The following is a 21,025-nucleotide window of genomic DNA, read 5'->3' as shown; positions in this document are numbered from 1 at the left end:
AGGAAAACTATTCGTATTTCCCCCTCACCCCCCGCCGCCACGGTGCACCGTCCTGAGGTTATAAGCGGCCTACAACATAATCGTCATGGGGGAGGGGGCCACGAGGTCCTTCTTGGGTCTATTCCCCAGACCACTTATCAAGTGTCCTGCGACAGCCATTGCGGGCAGCTCTTGGGCTGCTGTTTGCCGCCCGCCACGGTCATAAAAATCAAAAGAGCATAAAAATACATTTGATAACAGTGACGACTTCTGTTTTTGGTGTTTAGTTCGTTGTTTGCTCTGTCCAACACCACCCCTGCTGTCCCCTCGCCACCGTGCTATCCCCCAGTGACCGGCCTGTGCCCCTGGGTCCTGGGCACTGGGCCGTATTTGCCTAAAGTGCTCATTTCAATGTCGCCAAGTGTCAGGCCAAGACGTGGGCCATAGGAGGAGCACGAGCAGGAGCCGGAGCTGGAGCTGGAGCTGGAGTGGCACAGGAAATTGGCATTGCCAAAAACCAAATAAAAGGCAAAAGAAACGAAACGGAACGGAAACGCAAAACGAGCGACAGGCAGCGTCCAAAAGTGAATTAAAATAAATTTGCTAGCGGGGATTTGGGGATTTGTTGTGCTGCGCATTTTTAGCAGGCGGCCGCCAAGGATACGGCCAACGCATTCTGAGCCTCGTTGTCAGGGATGGCAAAACGAGAAGGAACAGGCAAAAGCCACTATCGAGGCCTATCGAAAACCTATGAAAAATAATCAACACGATTCAGAACACCTAAACCCCTCTGGCCCCAAAGGGCCCCTTTTACCAAGGTTTTGTAGGCGATCAGCATTTGTACAGCTTTATAAAAACATTCCCTATCGATAATCGCCCAGCCCTGAACTGTGGCACACCCCACGCCCCATGCCCTGCCATTGATGGACTTATAAGACATAATAAAAATTTTCGAAAGGAATTGGCAATGTTTTTCTTTGGCCCGCAGCTATTATCTCTCCTTGAGACCGAGACTAAGAAGGGCGACTGCCTCTGCCTTTGAGCCTTGACTGCTTGCGCCGCTCCCCTCCCCTCGACGCCTGGCATGGCCCTGGCTTCGACTTTGGCGTGTCTACTGATGCATAAGGCATACGGCATTTATATAATTGTTATATCAAATATTCGACATTGCCGGGCACACTTTAAACGCTCAAAAAGCCATCCAATTTATGGCTTTAAAATTGGGCCAAAAGTCGGCAAAGGAACGCAAGCCGGAGCCCAGGACCAGGCCCAGGCCCAGGCTCAGGCCCAGGGGACCAAAGCGCCGAAGAAAGCTGAAAGTGAAAGTGTAGGCGTGGGCGTGGGCGTGGAATGTGTTTTCCGAGAATGTGGTACGGATGGCGCCTGTTTGCGAGTGAGTGTGGTGGACAGCCCAACCGGGGTGGGTATCGGTTGATGGAAAAGGGGATTGTGGTTTCGGCATATCGTGGTCAGGTCGCGCGGTTGTTCATGGAGAGCCGCCGCCCTGGGTACTGCTTCTACTTCTGGTTTTGGGTCTGATTCTGATTCTGGTTCTGTTTTTGGCAGCCCCGTGGCGCTGATAATGACGCCGCGGCTTGTCGGAGTTTACTAATTCTTGTCCCACTTTGGAAAACTTTACAATTAGATTCGCGCCCCCAGCCCCAGCCCCAGCACCAGACCCATTCGGTTTTTGTGCTCGTTCGAGTCCTTAGTCCTTTGGGTGTGGGTGGAAGGCGTGATTTATTGACAGACCGCGACGACAGCGCCTTGTTGGGTTCTGCCCATAAATCAACAAAATATGTTACCTTCCCTTTAAGATTTTCCCCCCCAAAAAAAAAAAAGAAACAAACATCGCGGACAGCTAACGTTGACGGGCTTTAAATTGTGTTGTTTTTTTCTGGTAGTGAAAATAATTATAAATAGGGTTAACGGACGGACCAGAGTACGGGCCCAATGATTACGGCATAATCCAATTTTCATTACATTTACATCAATTCGGAGAATGATAAATGAAATGCTAAAATAATGGTTGCCAGCCCTGTCTCTGGGGGCAACCCTTTTTCCTACAGGCCGCTGACATTTTCCACATTTCTATTTTATATATATATATATTTTTTTTGTTTTTCCTCGGGTTGGTTCTGACATTTACCCCGCTTTTTTGTGGGTTCAATGTACCCTCCATTGGTGGCAGGGTATTTGCGCTGAATGAAACAGAAGAAAGTTCTAGCTTCGGAGAGGAAAGCAGCCTTCCTGAGAAAAGTGCATGCCACAGTCGGTTTCTCGGTATGGCTCCATTTTTTAGCATTTGCATAATTTTCCACAGATTAAACTACAATTTATCATAATTTTTTTTGGCCATGAGTGAATTGTTGCCATGCGCCCGAATGCTCAAAGTGATTTTTAATAGCCGTCGGGGCGACAGTTTTCCCAGCTCAAGTTTTCCATTATTTCCATCATTCATTTCGGCGAAATAATCGCTGACGAAATACGAGCAAGGCAAGGGCCTTATCCGCACCTCTCTCTGCTTTAAGAATTTTCCATTTTCCTTGGGAAAACTCTGGCAACTCAGGGGACATTCGAAGGAGTAAGTAAGTACATCAAAGGCGGGCAATAAATCTGACGGAAAATGCGAATGCAGTGTGTACCGAGAGGATGGACCCCACCACATAAAAACGATACGCACGATATCTTGACCAAACAACAGGACCAGCGAGAGAGAGAGGGAGAGGGAGAGTGTGGATAGAGTGTGGGAGAGCAAAGGATATATACATAAATCCCAGTTGGAATCGGGGCGAGCGAGCAACTTTTGAGTGAAGTCAACACATTTTCACACACAATAAATTTTTGCCAACGTTTGCTGGAATCTCAGCGGAAGACACACAGCCATTGCCCCCTCCTGGGCGGGGAGGGCGTTACCCAACCATTTGCCGGGCTGTGGGCGTGGCCAGTGAGCTCGTTTGCCTATTGATTTTTCTTTGAGTCTCAGTTAAAGCGCAGTCTTGGGTCACCATCTCAGTTTTCGCTCCTCAATCGCTACAATCGCGGCAATTTCGACCTCAGGCACACACACATGGCGTATGCGCTATATATATTTTCGGGGGAAACTACTGGCAAACAAGGCCAACAAGCTAAACTTTCGCCCCATGCCACGCCCATCGCGACAACCTTGAGACGGTAATGGTGTCTCGTGTCCAAAGTTTGCACCGAGAGATTTATGGGTGAAAAACGGGAGCCCATCCACACACACATCCCGCCCACCCCCCGCCGCCGAGAAACCGTCCATCCGTCCGTCCATCCATCGACCCGCAGACAGGGAAAGCGTTAATCCAAGTCAATTAGTTTCTTTGTTGTTTTCGACAGCACAGCGCCGAAAATGTTCGGCACTTAACTTTATGGAAAACTTTGAAAACTTCCTCAAACAACAAAAACAACAACAAGAACAGCACCCGAAGAAGCAGCAACAACAGTGACCTTTGCATCTGTGGAGGGGGGGGGGGGGTGGGGGTTGCTTCTGCGGAGGCTTAAAACTAAATTAAAACTTAGAGAGAAGACAGGAGACAGGGGGCGGGAAGAGGAGTCGTCTGTGAAGGTCAAAACTGTGACAGCCGCCAGCATCTTTTGCAATTTGGCTTTAATTTATGAGTTCCACCTCTCATTACAGCGTCGACGGCCTCTGATGATAAAAAGGTGGAACAAGTTTTCAACAACCTGTTGTAAATTTTAGACCTGAAATTTTATCATTAATTTAAGGACTGCGCAATATGCAAGAAAGGGGTGTACTTCAGGGGTACTGTATAAATTCATTCGTCATTTGGCAGCTGGTGGACCACAAATTAAATTGTCTGCATTCGACACATAAATTTCCATCGTGAACCAATTGCCAAATGGTTTATTATTTCATTCTGGAATGCCAGAATTTAATATGTTTATTAATGTTGTATGGTTTTTCGATGAGTACTTAACTCATTTCTGTGGGATTTCCGGGATATAAGATACATTAGGTCTTTGTCCAGTTGTGGACACAGCTGTCAGCGATTCTTTTTCTTTCAAAGATTAATTATGTTATGGGGCTTAAAACCCAAAAAAAAGCCTTAAATTTTAAGGATAGTACCCTCCAATCATTAACGGATATATGTGGAAAGAGAATAGCTTTATCTGTGCTAAACATTCCCATTCAAATTCCGATTTTTAATAGAACCTAGTGATATTAATCCAAACTTAATTGGTTGTCGAGTTTTTGTTTAAATTTCAAATATTTTTAATGGAAAATATTCTCTCATTTATTTATATATTTTCAAAATATTTCTAGAAATTTCACTCTAAAATTTAAGACATCTAAAGTCGACATTTTGCATATTCTAATCCAATTGAAAATGTTTATCCTGCCATCCTTGGAAATCCCTTTCTCCTTGGTAGACCTATCGTACAACCCCTTCCAATCCCTCAAACACATACTCGACGTAAGAAACCAACACTGATGTTGATGTCTTATTTGTTCCACGCCCAATTTCCGACCAATTCCCGGTCCCCTGCTACCCGCAAACCCTTCTTTAGATGTGCCTACTCGCCTGATTTGCTGCCATTGAATTGAATGATTTTGTTTTTCAATTTATTGGGATTTTCTTGAAGGCCGCCGCCGTCGCTGCCATCAAAACATATAAAGCATTTTTATTATAAGTCGGGCCAAGGGGGAGCCACACACGCACGATATTATCAGAATTGATTTATTTGCCTGCCTGCCTGCCTTCCTGCCAGCCTACCCTTGCCCCTCCTCCCTTCTTTGGACTCCATCCTGGTGTTTGCTGGTTGGTAATGTTTTAACGGATATCTGGTTAAAGGGTTAAAGCCTTTGATTTCCTTACCGGTCTGGTCTTCTGCTCAATTTGCTGGTCGCAACACGTTCCTGCTGCTCGGACTTTTTATTTGCCCCGTTTTTCGCAGGGCACGCTCGTAAAATATAAATATATTTCTTCTTCAAATTGTTTTCGCACGAATTTAATTTAATTAAAATGCCTTTGTTGTTTGCCTCCGGTGCGGCCATAAATGTTTGCGAGTGTGGGCTGCGAAGGTAAATCCTAAGTGGCTGCTGCACTGCCCTACAAAACGGGGGGGAAAAGAATTAAATAGGGAAATTGAAATTAGAACAGCCATAGAATATTATTCATGCAAATCTATTATTTATTGTTTGTTGCAAAATGTTGCATTACAAATTATTATTCATGGAAATTATGGTATCATTTGGGCACTGACGGAATGCCGAAATGGCAAATTATTTTATAATATATTTTCACATTATTTCATTGGCTTTAGAATGGTTCCCAAATGGCTTGCTAATTCCTATGATTTTTGGCACTATGTATTTAATTACAAAGCTGTCGAAGCGTTCTGCTTGTGTGCCCCAAAAAGTATGCAATGAAAAGTGTAAGCCAGATGTTCAAAGAGCCAAAAGGATCTTGTTTTGTTCTTTCTGGCTTTTGGCACCAAATTCTGCATTTTAATAGATATTATCCTTCTATATAATTCTGTTTTCCCTGCTGCTTAGTGTAACAATTTCCGGGCACACTTCAAATAATATTTCTTAAATAAATGTGTGTGCGGGTGTGTGTGTGTGTGTGTATGTTTTCTTTTTATTATTTGAAAAACCACAAAGCTGATGAACGCCACTGAGTTTTGTCTGTTGGTTTTTTGGCTTTGTTGGTTTGTCTGTCTGGTTATTAAAAATGGAAGAAAAAAAGGAGAGCCACTGCAAACAAACACACACAAACACACACACAGTCCTCCGGAGAAAGGCGTCGCCATCTATAAATCCCGCCAGCATTTCCACATTTCACATGTGTATAGGTTTTTTATTGCCCCAGAGTTCTGGGGTGCTGCTCGCGATGCCCGAAATAAAAGAAGAAAGAAAAAAAACAACAACGAAAGGGGAAAAGGGGGAAAGGCCACCGAGGAGCGAACTGCCAGCGAGCTTTGCGCTTAAGTCTAATGCGAAAAGTTGTGAATAGGCTCAGTAGGAAATCCTATTTTATGGCGCAAAGTTACTGCAGTCATAAAACCGTTGGGGTTATGTGATGGCAGGAGAGCAGAGCAGAGCAGAGCCCAGTGCGGGGAGGGGGGTAGGTGGAAATATGTAGATGGGTGGGATGTGGGTCCAAAGCGAAGGTCCCCTATAACTCGTTTTTCTCTGCTATCTTCTCTTTCTTCTGGTTCTTCAAATCTTAATATTTTGATTAGAAATGATTCGATGATTTGATGATTGATGCTCCATGAATCATTCCCCAGAATTAACTTCTACAAATGATCAAGTAATTAAATAGATTGGAATAATCTATAGGGGGTTCTTCTCGCTTTCAATCCCCTTTCAATTAGTCTGAAAAATGTCATAAAATTCTTTGATTCCCCGAAGCAAAAGTGAGCACATTTTCCGTTCCAATTTCTGTGGCTTCTCTGGCAGTCATTTATTCACTTGACAGTCCCATCGATTCGCAGAACCAAAAACCGACAGAATAAATTGCTGTGCGCGTAATGTTGGGCGACAGGGCATCATTAACCAAAACACTTTGCCTATCAAGTGTGATAAATGCCGTCAACATTTGCTGCCAAATTGCGCATAATTTTTTGAAGGCTACTTTTGTGTTTGTTATTGCTTCCCCTCCAACCCACCGCCAGGCGATCCATTATATATGCCCTGCCCCTCCCCACAATGCACTGAGCTCTAAGTTGCTTTGTAAACAGGCCGCAAATTAATTGATTGTACATCATTTATAAGGCACGCGTCGGGTGCCCCAGCCACCACTCTGTGCTCCGTCGAATGGTATATTTCTGGTATATTGTTAATGCAGTGCAAACAAAAATGTTGCGCATACGCCGTGTGGGACAGCCTCTAAAAAAAGGGACCAAAGCACAAGGGAGAGGACTGGCACTGGAACTGGCACTGGGATTGGATGAAAAAGAATCAAATCACATCGCAATTGCTATGCAAAGTACACGTAAATATAATTTACTTTATTTTGCGGTGCTTCATTGCCCTGTACGCCGCCCCACCGTGCGAATGAGCGTGCAAAAATGTCGAGCAACTAAAACAAATTTCCCCCCTCACACATTTTTATGGCCGCTCTCGGAAAAGTGTAGAGACAGAGAGAGAAAGAGAGAGAGAGAGCCTTGGCAAAAGCTTTTCAGTATTTCAAATCTAATTTATGACATTGAATCAATTTTCACAGACACTCTCTGTTGGTGTTGGTGTTGGTCTGGGTTTGTATCTGTGTGTATCTGTGTGTGTGTGTTTATTCTGCGGTCAATGACGATTTTTCATATTTCTCTGCACTTTTTGCTGTTGCTGTTGCTCCTTTGGCGCCTGCCTCTTTGGGTTCGTTCGCTTTTGATGTCTGCCCTCGATACCGACACCAAGAGCCAGAGCCAGAGCCTGGGCCAGAGCCCGAGCCCGAGAGCTACAGCTATAGAGAAATTGAACCCAAGTCGCCAAAGCGAACTTCCTGTTTTTTTGTAGTTTTCCCCCCCCGCGCCATGCCGCTCTTCTCCTTCTTCAGGCACTTGGTGTGCCTTCTTCCCTTTTGCCCTGTTTCCAGTGGCCTTCGTCGAAATGCCAAATTGAAAATTGATGAATGCCTCTGATTGAATTTGATAGGTGCCAAGCACTCAGTGCGGCTATTAATCTCCCGCCTAACGTATGATGTGCCCACACCAGGCCCATCCCTGGACGGCCCATGGCTCCCCCATACATGCTGCATGGTGTATGGTGTTTCAGGGAAATGGCCAATATGATTTGGTCACAGATGATGTAACAAAATGCCAGGAAACTGGACAATACGAAAGCAATATCCCATGGCATAAATATTGGCATTTATCTGAGAAGGAGACCTTTCAATCGTCTTGTAAACATCTTTAATGATTCGTTTTTGTTAAGAAAGAAAGGCGGATGACATTCCTAAACATTTCAATGTCCTACAACCCAGAGCAGGGATCCTTTTATATCCAATGACTTTTGGGTAACCCTTTCAGTACCTTCTTTGATAATTCTTCAATGGTTTTTGTGACTAATGGTAAGCACTCTTATAAGAAACTTCATCACAGATATTTCAAGAACTATAATATGATCAAATAATCAAAAGAAAGCCTTTAAAGAACTATTCCCATTAAAAGTTCTTCTTCAAAGGTCCTTAAGTCCCTCTTAATCTCAGGAAATCTTCGGTTTTCCACCTCAAAACTCCCTCTAAACATTGAGGAATCGTTGAATTCCTTAAGGAATAAAGAAACCAATCAATTGCACATGTCTTCGCCGTATGAAATACGAGTATCTCCACCAATCTGCAATCACACTTTGTTTCCTCAGAGTATCTCGAAAGTCGTACATCGTTCCGATTTTCAGCACTTTGTTTTTTTTATCATTTATGAACGAATCTCAACGCGCTCCGTCTCGGTCTCCGCCTCCCCCCCCCTCCGTCTCCATCTCTGACTCTGTCTCTGTTATTGCAGTGTGAATTTATGGCCAACAGATTGGTGACTACACATATCCGCGTACATCCTCCATCCTGCTAGCCGGAAAAACGTATCTACCGCGACTTTTATGCGCTTTAAATACGGCCCCGCATTCCCCGCAGTCCACAGTGGCATTCCTCAGTACCATCAGTATCATCGTTTCCTTTCCCCTGCGAAGCAATTAAACATGTTGAGCACGTCAGGTTTCAATGAAATCGATGCGGCCGCGACAGTCACGTGCCTGAGATATTGAAAATTCAATCGTAGCCATTAATGCGCACAAATCTTGACTTTTCGGAGCTAACATCAATGCGATAATGGAATGGAGCAGGGACTTGCCCTGCCCCCCCTCCCATCATCGGCAAGGAACGGCAGGAGTCGGGCAGACCGGAAGGTAAGCTGCTTTGAATTTTTCAACATTTCCGCTTATTATTTTACGTGTCGGATTTGCGTGTCACGCAGCATCGAGCGATTGGAGCAGATACCAGATAGCGGAAAATACAGAGAAGACTCCGCCGAGGAATCCGCCCAATCATTGCTCATGTTTATGCAAATTAAAATATGTGCAATCGCAATACAAAAACATTTTTAACAAAAATTATTTGCATATTGTCCTCTTTCAGGCAATTTACAATAAAACTTTTTTACATCATTTTTGAAATGAAAAAAGAGAGAGAGTGAGAGCGTAAATGTGACAAATTACAAGCGAAATATCATTCCATCAAGGGGAGATACCATCCAATACTAACTTTTTGTACGACACATAAAAGATTTCATCGAAAACTGATAATTCGAAAGCAGCAAATGAGCGATGATGATGATGTGGCTGGGGGCTGGTGGCTGGTCCGATAGCCCCTAATAATCCATATATTGTATTAGGAATCCTTTGGCTAAACACTCAACAAGCGATCAATCAGTTCAATCAAAGCAACGAAGCAACATGTGACAATGGCCACCCTATCGGAGGGCACTCGGGTTTCCGTTTAATTAGTGGGTTGGACTAGGCCTTGTGTCAGACCCACACACATCCATCATGTCCCTGGACAGCAGAGAGAGTACGCGTATCAATATGATTTCCAATCGCAAAGTCAACCAACTCCCACTCCCACTCTCACCGCCACCACCGCCACCACCGCTCATAAGTATCGATAGATTAATCATCAGGGAAAGTGGTTACAGTACACGCCCCGGCCCGTCGTCTATCGCCATTTCCCCGAAGCCAACTCCGCCATTTGGGGGATCCCTGTGACTTTTGTGACCTTTTTGGCATGCAATTTTAATGCTTTGCGGGAAGCGAGAGAGATGTATTTAAATGATTTCCAGCCAGGAGCCAAAGCCAGAAGATGTAACGAGGACACTTCATTTTATATGCTGCCACACGCCAAAGAGAAAGAACAACTTTTACGAGAGAATTGAAAACTTTTGACCCCTGGGTTCAGCCTCGGTCTGCCGAGGGGTACCGGGGTCTGGGGTCTGGGTGGTGTGTGGTGTGGCAGTGGCAGTGGCAGTGGCACACAACAATACAATCAACACGTTTCCACAATCGATCGATTTCATGAGCAATCAAACGTTTGTCACATCCAGAGAGCCCCAGCGATGTAAAAGTTACAGCACAAGTTCAAAGTTCTTAACCCACAAGGCACCCCCCACACCGTCGCACTCCACTTGGCCGAAAAAAAGATGACAAGAGAGTTAGGCAACAAAAAACAAAACAAAAAAAAAGAGCCCAACAAAACACCAACAAGAAGTGAAAATGTCCAGCAATAAAATGGGAAATCCATTTGGCATCCCCGCATCAACTGTCGTCTGACAAAACTGTGACAAATGCGACAAAAACAAAAAAAAACACACACAGAAACAGAAACAAATTGAAATTAAATTTGCGCCTCCAACTTTGTACTTTTCTACATTTTATTTTTTTAAATTTATTAAATTTAAAATGGAATAAATTGTAGAAAATGGCAGACAACACCAATAAGTGCAGAGCCGCTTCGTTTCTTCGTCTCGCTTTCGAGCTCATCCGAAAGTGCTGATTGGTGCTTAGGATAAAGAATGTGCTCCTTTTCTTGGCCTCAAATTCGAAGGGTAGTCGAAGGGTACATATGTGTTGCGCTTCAGTAAAAGTGTAACTACCAGAAATTAAGAACAGCATGGATGAAACCTGTTCCTGAAGTCCATTAGTTCATTAATTAATGTTGGCTTCCAAATGACATCGTTCGGACCAACGGAAATACTGCGGCAAATGGTATTCTTTATGGTTTCTTTCAATAATGTTCTCAACTATGGTTCCTAGTTTAAATCCTTCCTTTTTAGTTTAAGTTATGTTGAATTTATAGTCTAACCATTTTCTCATAGTAAAAACCTCTTCAAGTAAAATAGTGCAGCTCATAAAATACCCTATAATCATCTCAGACCCAAAGTAAAAGCAAATCTACACAATGCCTCAAATATTTATAGCTTAACCGGAAGTCAGCACCCTGGGAACCATTCACCGCCCAAGACCAGGACCGAGCCCAAGCCCAAGCCCAAGCCCATGATCCCATGAACCGCCCCATCCTTCCATTCAGCAGTTCCGTTAAAGCAGTTGGCCTTATGGCCGGGACCAGTGGCTGAAGCTGAAGCTGAAGCTGAGGCAGTGCCTAGTAAAAGTTAACAAGAACACGTAGTAAAGATTTTGCCGTTTAGGTTTTAATGCGATTAGAGTGGCAGACAACAGCCAACAGCGGAGTCGAGAGTCTTCGCCTTGGCCCTGCCCTGTGATTTATGGCCTGAAATACACGTAGCCATAATCGATGCTGACCCACAAGGAGAAAGAAGAGACAGAGTGGAAGAGGGAGACGGAGAGATACAATGTATATGGGTATGGGTGAAAGTGACAGGACCTAGGCCAAGACCCACATAATATTTAAGTTTAAAAATTTATCAATTGGATTTGCAAACTGCTTTGTCATAAGTTCTCTCAACCTTTTTTGCACTTTTCCAAGACGCAAGTCGCCGGTCGCAACTTTTTCTTTAACCGAAGGATCCTTTGGCCACCGCCCCCCTCGCAGCCCAAGTCCTAGCCCATTCTTGGTGACTAGTTATCGCGTGGACCTTCGGCACGTGCCAGCATTTTGTATTTGATTTACTGCCTGGTCTCAAGAGATTTAGCATGGTGTCTGGGGCATTCCTGTGGCAGATGAAGGAATTCCATCTTAATTTCGCGCGAGGCAGTGGATTGTCAAAGTTGTGCTAAAAGTAGTCGAAGGAAAGTACTAACCCAACATAATTCAGTCACTCTTTTGGGAGCTCTTTTCGGCGAATCAAAAACTGAAAGGTAATTGCATTATTTTGCCCATCTCTCGGCTGTTCCATTTATTCCAGCTAATGAACTCAATTATAAGTCAATTGGCGGCTAATTCGATGCAACCAGAGCCTAACCAAAGGCCCCACCACCCCCCACGATCATCCAGTATAATATGGCCTTTTGTTTGTTCGCTCGTCAATCGAAACCGAAAAACCGAAAACCGAATGGTAACCAAAATATTTCATGTCACTTAAATTAGTTAATTTTGCGCATAAATGCATAAATAAATGCACGAATGTGGTTTGGGATGCATTTTGCACCGGGATTAACTTGATGCACTCGATGTTTTTCTCATAATTATTATTCCGTTTTTCAATATTTAATTTGGTATCCCCCCCCCCTGCCCACCTGCCTCTTGCCACCCTCACAATTCCGCACTTTTCGACTCATTTAGTATGTGGCAATATTTCTAATTAAAGGTTGCAAACAAAATCAAAACAACCGCGAGCCCAGTTTTGGGCAGCAGGACACATTTCGAATAAGTATCAACGAGTATGTGTGTTCGTGTGTGTCTCTAACTGTGTGTGTGTGTGTGGGTGTTTGCTCTGTTAAGTATGCCATGATTTATGCATCGCTGCTAAATGTTGCTGAGGTTTCCAACCCGTGCATTTTGCAGTGCGGCCATGTGGCCAGTGTCAACTGCGCGGTGCGGCATTTTAAATTGCAATATTCCATGCACGCATAATTGAAGCTATTGATTGTATCGGAACAGTGGGCGTAACACTGTTATGCAGGCACTACACTACACTGCATCAAGTGGGGGAGGGGGGAGGGGGAGGGAGTGGGCTGGTCGGATGTACAGAATATTGGATAACTGAAATTGAGATTTTCAGCCTAATGAAATGAATGCGTGCAGTCGCACAACAGACAATTATGTATGTATGTGCGTCATTATTAGTCGGAAAAAGTTAATGATTTGCTGGAGAGAGAGAGAGAGAGGGGGGGAGAGGCAGAGGCAGAGGGTGAGGGAAGAGAAGTGTTAAACTTTTCCATGGCTAATAGCTTTAATTGGTTGTCATTTGATACTAGAGATATGGTTATTTTATTTACCTGTAGTTGCTTCTTAATTTATGGGCAAAAAAAGTTGGAGGTTCCTTCTGAAAGAAAAAATAGAAACAGATCGATGTAGATATCTCTCAAAAATTCTCAAATATTATCCCAAGACTATAGTTCGAGTCTTTCCCATACATTTACACACTATTCTATTGATATCCTGCCCCCAATGATAATTAAAATAGATTTAATGCCTTTTCTAGGCCGCAACTGGAAGATTGACTGAAGGACTGACTGCCACTGGGGCTTTCAGTGGCTTCTTCCTTCGAGTTTTTTTTTTGTGATTTTTTTATTTGGCAAACTCCGAGAGAGCAAATTTGGCATGCTGCTTCCTGGCCTTAGGCAGAGTCAATGCCAGGATACTGAGAACTGGCTGCCGGGATGCTGCTTGGCTGCTGCTTGGCTGCTGGTTACTGGGCTCCTGGATCGGAGGGAGCAGCTCTAATGAAATTGCAGCGACTGGCTGAACAATCTTGGCAAGGATTTAAGTTGCCCCAACGCGTTGTGATTGTTATTGTTGCTGCCGATGCCGATGCCGCACCGCTGCTGCTGCTGCTGCTGCTCTGAGCCAGTTTCCAGTAGGGGGCTTTGTGGCCCAGAAAACATTTCGCTTTGTCTACCAAAAAGGAGGAGAGAGAGCTACAGTGACTCGGAGCGAGACAGAGAAGGATTCTATTGAAAATCCGATTTTCTTTTGCAGCTGGCAAAGGGGGCAATGGAATATATACTTTTGTGCAAAATGATATGATGGAGCCCGAGAGTATCATGTAATTTGGCTTCTTTCCGGTGGCCGCAGAAAGGAAGTATTCTTATAAGGAGTTCAAAGGATGCGAGAGTGGAAAATATAGCGGAAATCTGAGAGATATATTTCCTTTAATTAAATTAAAAAATATTTAAAAAATTAAACAAAAACTACCAGCTATTTCCAGTCGAAAAACAATGCAAATTCTAACAAATATTTTCCATTAGTGATTATAGAACCAATCGATCCCTGCTCCCTATATTTTCTTAAGTACGGGGTACTCTTAGCTCCGTTTTCTTTCGGATTTCATATTTCCCCCTGCCCTGACCCTCCCCTTCCCGGCTTACACATTTTCTTTATGCTTTTACTTTCACCCTTGGGGCAGGCATCTCTGCTGCCTCTGCCTTGGTTTATTTACCGGCATGCATTACCTTTTTCCAACTTATCGACATAATTATCTTAAAAAATATGAAATTATATATCGCACATAAAAAAAAGAAGGAATACAGCGCCAAAAAGCCAAAAAGAAAAGGAAAAGCAACAACAAAAAAAAATATGATATACCAAGGTGAGCATAAAAAGGAGGCAGCCAAAAGCAAAGTGGCTGCCATGCCCAACGCCCTTTGATTATGCGGCTGTGATAGCAGGACCCTGTTACTGTTACCTTTGTTGTTGCTGTTGTTGCTGTCCTTATAACGAAGGCAAGTCAAGTAAACTTAGAGGAGCCAACCGAACAGGTTGGAGTGGGGAGGAGCAGAGCACAGCAGAGCACTTCTCATTAGAATGCTTCACAGCGCAGATTTGACAAGACGGCCGCCTAAATACGCACAGCACCGGGCGCCCCACTTTTCCACACTCTCCACTCGGGTTTTCCTTCAGTCTTAATACCCAGGGCCTTGCAGCGAAGAAGGGTGTACTGGTTTCTTGGGGAAGAAAGGGTTTCACGGAGTAGCGTTTAGGGATAGAAGCTGATGGAACAAAGCTGGATAACTGAGAAACATTTGGTACCGGCTCCCTCACTGGCTCTCTTTTCCAAACAGAGATTTTGGAAGAATTTAGAAGGTATAAGATCTGGTGTGTATACTTTTCTGATTATTACCTAAAACCTTTTGATATCCGAAATTTGAGAGCTATTGAAGAGAGCTATTGAAGGCAAGATTTTCCACTAAAAAATCCTTCAGATATCCTTCAGATAAATATCCAATATTTTCTTATAATAAGAGGAAACTCTTATGAAATTTTACTTTAAAAAATCCCGATTCTAGGGCATCCTTCTGTTCGGAATCATTTCAAATGTTGGTGTTGGTGTTGGTGTTGGCATGGAGTCACCTCCGCCGCACACTCGCACTCACAGTCACGCATTCCTTGTTGTTGTTACAGCTGCGCATTTTTAAACAAGATTAAAGCGCGCACGTCGTCAACATTTTAGGGTGTTGCCAGCAGATGAGTGCGCGCGTTGTGGCAGGGATGGCTGCTGGTGTGTGTTTGTGTGTGTGTGTGTGTGTACGTGTGGGTTTCGGGGTGGTGGGGTACGAGTATTGCTGTCGGCAATTTGTTGACTTGACTGCAAATGTGTCGCATCTTAATGCGCTGTTATTAAATATGCCACAGCAAATGGAAGGCAGCGGTGGAACCCGCAGCAGGAGCAGCACTCGCACAGCCACAGCCACAGCCCCAGCCCCAGGCCCAGCCACAAGGAGAAAGTGCGAAAAGAAATACATCTATCTACAAGGTTGAATCATAGCGAATGTATCTTGGAAATTTTCCATTTACCCTCGAAGGAGTTATGAGTGTGTGAGTAAAGGAAAATTGCGACCAGCAACAGGAATACATTTTAGTAAAAGAAAATTTCCGAGAAATCATTGCTGCTTCTTCTGTTTCCAGAGTAAAGTCAATTATTTTATACATATTCATGCGGCAGGTGGCAAGTGGCAACGGGTCTGAGAGAGGGCAGGGGCTGTTTTAAGGAGGTTCTTAGGGACTAATTGTCGTACAAGTCAAAATTCAGTCAGGGCCAGAAGACTGGCAAATATGTATCTTTGATTAACTTGTAGATTGAGTAATTAATTAAATAATAGATGACTATGTGTCTGTGGTGGATTTCTTCGAGATTTCTATAGCTTAAAGTCGGTTGAAGTGGGGCAAAAGAAGTTCCAATGTGGTATATGGTTTCATGTGGCTTTGGCATCTACTTTTCTAAATAAAAGTCACATATTTTCCAGATTTTCAAGGTCTCAAGACACTAAGACTCAATATATAGTTTTTTCTATACTTAATATGTGAAATCTTTGCTCATTCCTCTTTCCCTAATGATATCCACTCTCTAAACACCTCAAAATTGATCAGCTCTTATTAATTAGTATTTAATTTTGAGCCCCGCCAATTCTGGGCACTCCTCTCGCTGTGGCTCTCTTTCTCTCCCCTTGGGATAATACCAAAATAATTGAAGAGTCATTTCAGAGCTCCGCTCGAGTATGCAACACGACAGGCGAGCAAATTGAAATTTCATTTGTGTCAACCGCATGTCTCTCGCCATTCGTGTCCTCTCTTATATTTTCCAGCAACTCTTCGCGATATTCCTCTTGTTTTTTTTTCATTTTTATTATTTTCGTATGTTGATTTAATTGAAATAATTGAACGAGCAAAAATGTCGTAGGTGCGCATTTCATTGATGACCTAAAAGTGACACTCGCACATTTATTTGTTGCATTTTTGTTCGCTTTTTTCCATGTGGGATTTAAATTGGATTCGCTCGTTGCCATTGCCATTCCATTGCCAAGACCTGACCGGCCCTGCCCCACCGACAATGCCTGCTTGCAATAAATTCGTTTAATGAAGTTTTAAAAAAAATACCAACGACTGGTCGGAGCGGCCGTGTGGCGATTTCACGTGTTTTATACCGAAATGCATTAAATGTAATTATTTCTTTAATTAAAATATTTAGTGCAACAGCAGCCGACACCGGACAACAGCGAACAACAGCGGACAACGGCCTACAACAATGTGAGACGAGGAGCCGTGCCGACGTTAACAATTTGCGCAAAAGTCACGTCGTTGCTGTTATTATTGTTAATGTTGTTATAATGCCTCGAATGACCATTCAGCCTAATTGAAATCATTAAAAATACCGTTGCACAATGGCCCTACATTGCATACACACACACATCTGGATGTGGGCTTTTGAGTTAAGCAGTTAAGGAATGCCTTGAAGATACATACATTGAATGTGAAGGACGGAGGAGAAATAAATTTGGAATGTGTTCCTCTTTTAGTTTATTTGTTAAGCGTTCGATCGTGGTACATGGCTCACCCTCCGACAGAAATATACCCAACATCCAAGGTTGCTAATCAGTCCCGTGTTTAGGCAGAGCTCAAATATGCACGCTCTCTCACAGACACGAAAACGAAAGAGACAACCACCGATCGCTGGCACACGACGCACCCGAATGAGAACTCGTCTTGAGGCGATACGAGGCTTCAGTGCAATCGTTTTCGCTATCACTTCGCGCCCTCCCTCTCTCTCTCTCACTCTCTCTCTTTTATACGCCCTCAGACCGAGGCCCTCTACTGAGGTTGAAAATTTGTTGATTGATTTATTTTATTGCAATTTTTTTGAGTCGAGAAATCAAAATGTGCTTCTGATACCCAAGAAAGAACAGTGTTAGTCGAAGTAATTGCGATAGCTTCTTCGTATCTGTGGGATATTTTGTAAGTAAGTCAATAATCTTCATATAGATGAATGGTGTAACATACCATAGAAAATACAAATTGGAGAGCTCTCGCTGAAATGGGAAATCTACCTCAGACTCTTACAACCGCCGCTGTTCTGCTGCCTGGGGGTCTAGTGTGGAAGTACATGCCTGGCCCATCATTCTTATTACCTATACAGGATACTCGTTTTATTGTGATGGTACGGAACGTAATGGAACTTACTTCATTGGAACTTGTCCTCCATATCGGTAAGCCTGAGGCATTGCAGGGGCTGACGGAAGAGCTTTGTCTTACAATTGTTTTTGGGTAATCGATTTGGTTTCCATTTGTATACTATCAGACGATCTCTCCCTAGAGCGCGGTCTTTACATACATAAAATATATAAACAAGATATCTCGATTCCTTTACATGTTGTGTTAGTCTGACAGACAATAAAACTATGAGCGCTAGAGCTACATTTTGTATCCAGCCTACTGTGATATCAGACTGAATCAAGATAATTTCAAAATTTTGCCCCACCAAAGAACGCAAATCTGTGGTATCCACAATATTGAAGATTCGAGAAAACTATAAACGCGCAATCATAGAGAATGACCATATCTAACAGATTGCTGAATCTGGTTCAGATCGGATCATTTTTATAGCCAAAAGGAACAAATCATACTGATTTTCTGTCTCTCTCGCACGCACTCTTTGTCGTGTCGCTTAATATTAGCGACGTCTGCCGGAGGAAAGCCATACTGACTTAGTATCGGGTATAAATGTAGAGTTGCGGTGTCCGCAGCAACTCACAACGTTCCCCCTCGTTGTATTTCTCTTCTTCTATTATGCTGCACAAATCTGTCAGCATAAGGTTGCCTCTTTCTATGCGATCAATATTTCATCGTCCATGTCTTAAACCCTTTACTCCACTCCATCCACACATTCATAACAGCAATAGTGCCCCCATTGAGTTTTCAACACGAATTTTCGTACAGCAATGCAATTCCACTGCAAAGTGAGAGCTTCGTGAAAATTCCATTTACAGCATCAAATTATGCAATGACAAATATGAGGGAGCTCTGAGAAGCTAAAGCAGGAGCATCGGGTGGCCCCTTAACGCCCGCCGCCCGCCGCCCGCCTCCCACTACCATGACTGTCCTTCAGTCCTCCTGCAGTTGGAAAAGTGCCATGCAAAAGGTTAATTTACTTGGAAAATTCTTGAATGCTTATTCTCAACAAATATGCGAGCAATTGTTGAGCTCACTTTTTGAGAGTGAATGAATGGTAATGGGGGAATGGAAATCTAGGGTCTTGGTTTGGGGTTTTTGGAGGTACAGTGAAAGGGAGACCCAGAGCCGGACAACTGTGCTGATTTATCTGCACAAATTGCCAACTGAAATTAATAAGAGAAATCAGTTTACCATTTCCTGTCCGAGGACGAGGACGAGAACGAGGACAACGAGGAACGACAAAAATACTAGAAAAATGCCAACTAATAGTCCATTGTCGTAGTCTTCGCATCTACGACTGTGATGGGGGTAGGAGTCTGGGGATTGAAGAGACATTCCAATAACTGTACAACATCCGGTTGCACACAGAGACACTCACACACACACACACACACACACACACACACACACACACATCCAAGCAGAGATACAGGACACAATGGCAAAAACGTTTCCAATTTCAATGGGGAAATATTTCTATTTCAACATGAAAATATTTTTTAGCAGCCTTTTGTGTAGGATATCTAAACGACTCTTCACCTGACGAGAAAAAGAGAAGACCCGGTAGCCAAGATTGTAGGGGGTTGTGGGGAGGCGACCTGCGCCAAGAGAAAAATTCAATCTTAATCCAGTCCGCTTGGTAGGAAATTTTTTATAGACAGAAAAGTAACTAAAAAAAAATATATAAAATATATGGTATATGTGGTAGGGGGGGCAAAAAATTGATGCCATGCACTTAGACCTGGCTGCTGCTGCTGGGGACTGGAATTGAGTCTCTCTCTCTATATAATGGAACCAGTGACGTATGCACTTGACTTGACTTGCACATTTGTGGTGTGGCAGAAAGCCTCGAGAACTCAATTCGAGCCAAAGCCAAATCCCAAGAAAAATAGTTATTGTTAGAGCAACGACGACAACGAAGACGGCGACGACGACAACGAGGATGAGAGGATGAGGATGAGAGCGAATACGGCAGTAAGTAGCTTTATTATAGGATTTTAAGTTATTACACCGACGGCCCTGAGGAGACCTGGTGATCTGACACTGGGGTCGGGGATTGGGGTTGGGCTTGCACTTGACTGCGAGAGAGAGAGAGAGAGGAAGGGGCTTAGTCCCCCTTCTCAATGGGATGTGTGCGCCTCCTTGGCCTACAGTCGAATTTGTCAACATGATTTGTAAGGAATTCAATTCGTATTCTCATCGCCTTTTTTTGTGGGATTTCTTTTATTAATGGCGGAGTATTTACATTGAGGTTAAGGAAAGTCGCATTGCAAACAGTATTTGCACACACAATATGTGGGTCAAAGTTGATGAAAGGATGAGCACCTGGAGCCAAGTATTTAATGGGAATACCCTGGCATGTTCTCTTTAATATTTCCCGGCCTACAGCCACAGGGGAGTACAGCTAAGGATACTGTTGTCTCCTGATAATGAAAACATTCTTTCTCCAAAGAAAACAGCCCCCAATCAACAGCCACTTTTTTCACAAATGTCAACCTCCTCGCGGCCAACATTTTGACAGTTTGTTCCATAGAAATGTTGGAGACTTTTTATTTGTGCCGCCACTTTGACCCAGTTAATAATTTAGTACAATACATTAGCATTGGGTGGAGGACCGCCCATCAGTTTTTGTGTCACAATTTTGACACTAAGACTAATTTAATGGAAAATGTCCGAACAAGGAACTTGAAAGTGTCGCATATCGCGACACGCGAAGTAGGACCTTGGCCCCGCCAAATGGTAGTAGAAGTATCTGAGAATAGCTCATGTGGATCATATTTTAGCTGACATATCTATTTGTATGCAAATGCCACTCCCCCAGAGAGAAGCCGAGGAGGGAATGTCCCTCTGAGAGCTAGAGTGTCACCTGGACTCATCCTGGGGCAAGTGTGCGTGCACGTTCGGGCGTTTGGGCGTTTGTGCGTGCCAAAGTCAAAGTCGAGGCGAGGAATTTTCCTTTTGTTGCTTCGGCATTCCATGAACAATAAATCACGGCACATACGGTGCCGCAGGTCGGGAGGGATGGATGGGGATGTGGGAATGTGGGGGTTTGGTGGTTTGGGGGGTGGTAAAAAACTAATAAATCTAAGGCCAATTAATTGACTTAACTGCTGCTGGCAAACCAGACTCAAAGGCACACGAGGCACACGGCCAAAGGCGCACCAAAGGGTCGCAATTTATGGCCACACCATCAACTTGAACCCGCACATAATAAATCATAACATTTTACAGATAATAGAAAACCTCACACATGTCCAAAACAACCTCGGAACTCCCACCACGACTCCCACTACGACACCCACTACTCCTTCACCCACTCCTGTTGTTGTTTTTGCAATTTTGTTTGCCCGCCGGCCTGAAATTTTAATAAACCGCAGAGCGAGTTCTGTCTGCCAGGAGCAGTACCCACTGTAGTGGGAATAAAAATTGTTTCACATAATTTATGCCGCCTAAGAGGAAAGCCAAGGCTCCCACACACACAGACAGAC

General features: G+C 43.7%; 2 long non-coding RNA genes across 2 annotated transcripts in view; both read right to left on the bottom strand.

Annotated features, from left to right (window-relative positions):
- The window catches only part of LOC26533015 (uncharacterized), a 41,819-nt gene that overhangs the window by 11,359 nt on the left and 9,435 nt on the right, over positions 1-21,025 (bottom strand). The window contains exons 4-5 of the long non-coding RNA XR_004469507.1: positions 12,869-12,915; positions 4,842-5,075 (exon numbers count right to left, since the gene is read on the bottom strand). This is a non-coding gene — a long non-coding RNA (uncharacterized lncRNA). The remainder of the gene's footprint in view (positions 1-4,841; positions 5,076-12,868; positions 12,916-21,025) is intronic.
- Positions 17,179-17,714, bottom strand: LOC26532805 (uncharacterized). Its single transcript, XR_001450943.2, has 3 exons — positions 17,547-17,714; positions 17,367-17,494; positions 17,179-17,307 (listed from the first exon to the last, which is right to left on the bottom strand). It is a non-coding gene; the product is annotated as an uncharacterized lncRNA (long non-coding RNA).

The sequence above is a fragment of the Drosophila pseudoobscura genome, chromosome 4 (genome assembly GCF_009870125.1).
Source record: "Drosophila pseudoobscura strain MV-25-SWS-2005 chromosome 4, UCI_Dpse_MV25, whole genome shotgun sequence".
NCBI lineage: Eukaryota > Metazoa > Arthropoda > Insecta > Diptera > Drosophilidae > Drosophila > Drosophila pseudoobscura.
Note: the sequence above shows the minus strand (reverse complement) of the source record. Positions and strands in the feature narration are given on the sequence as shown.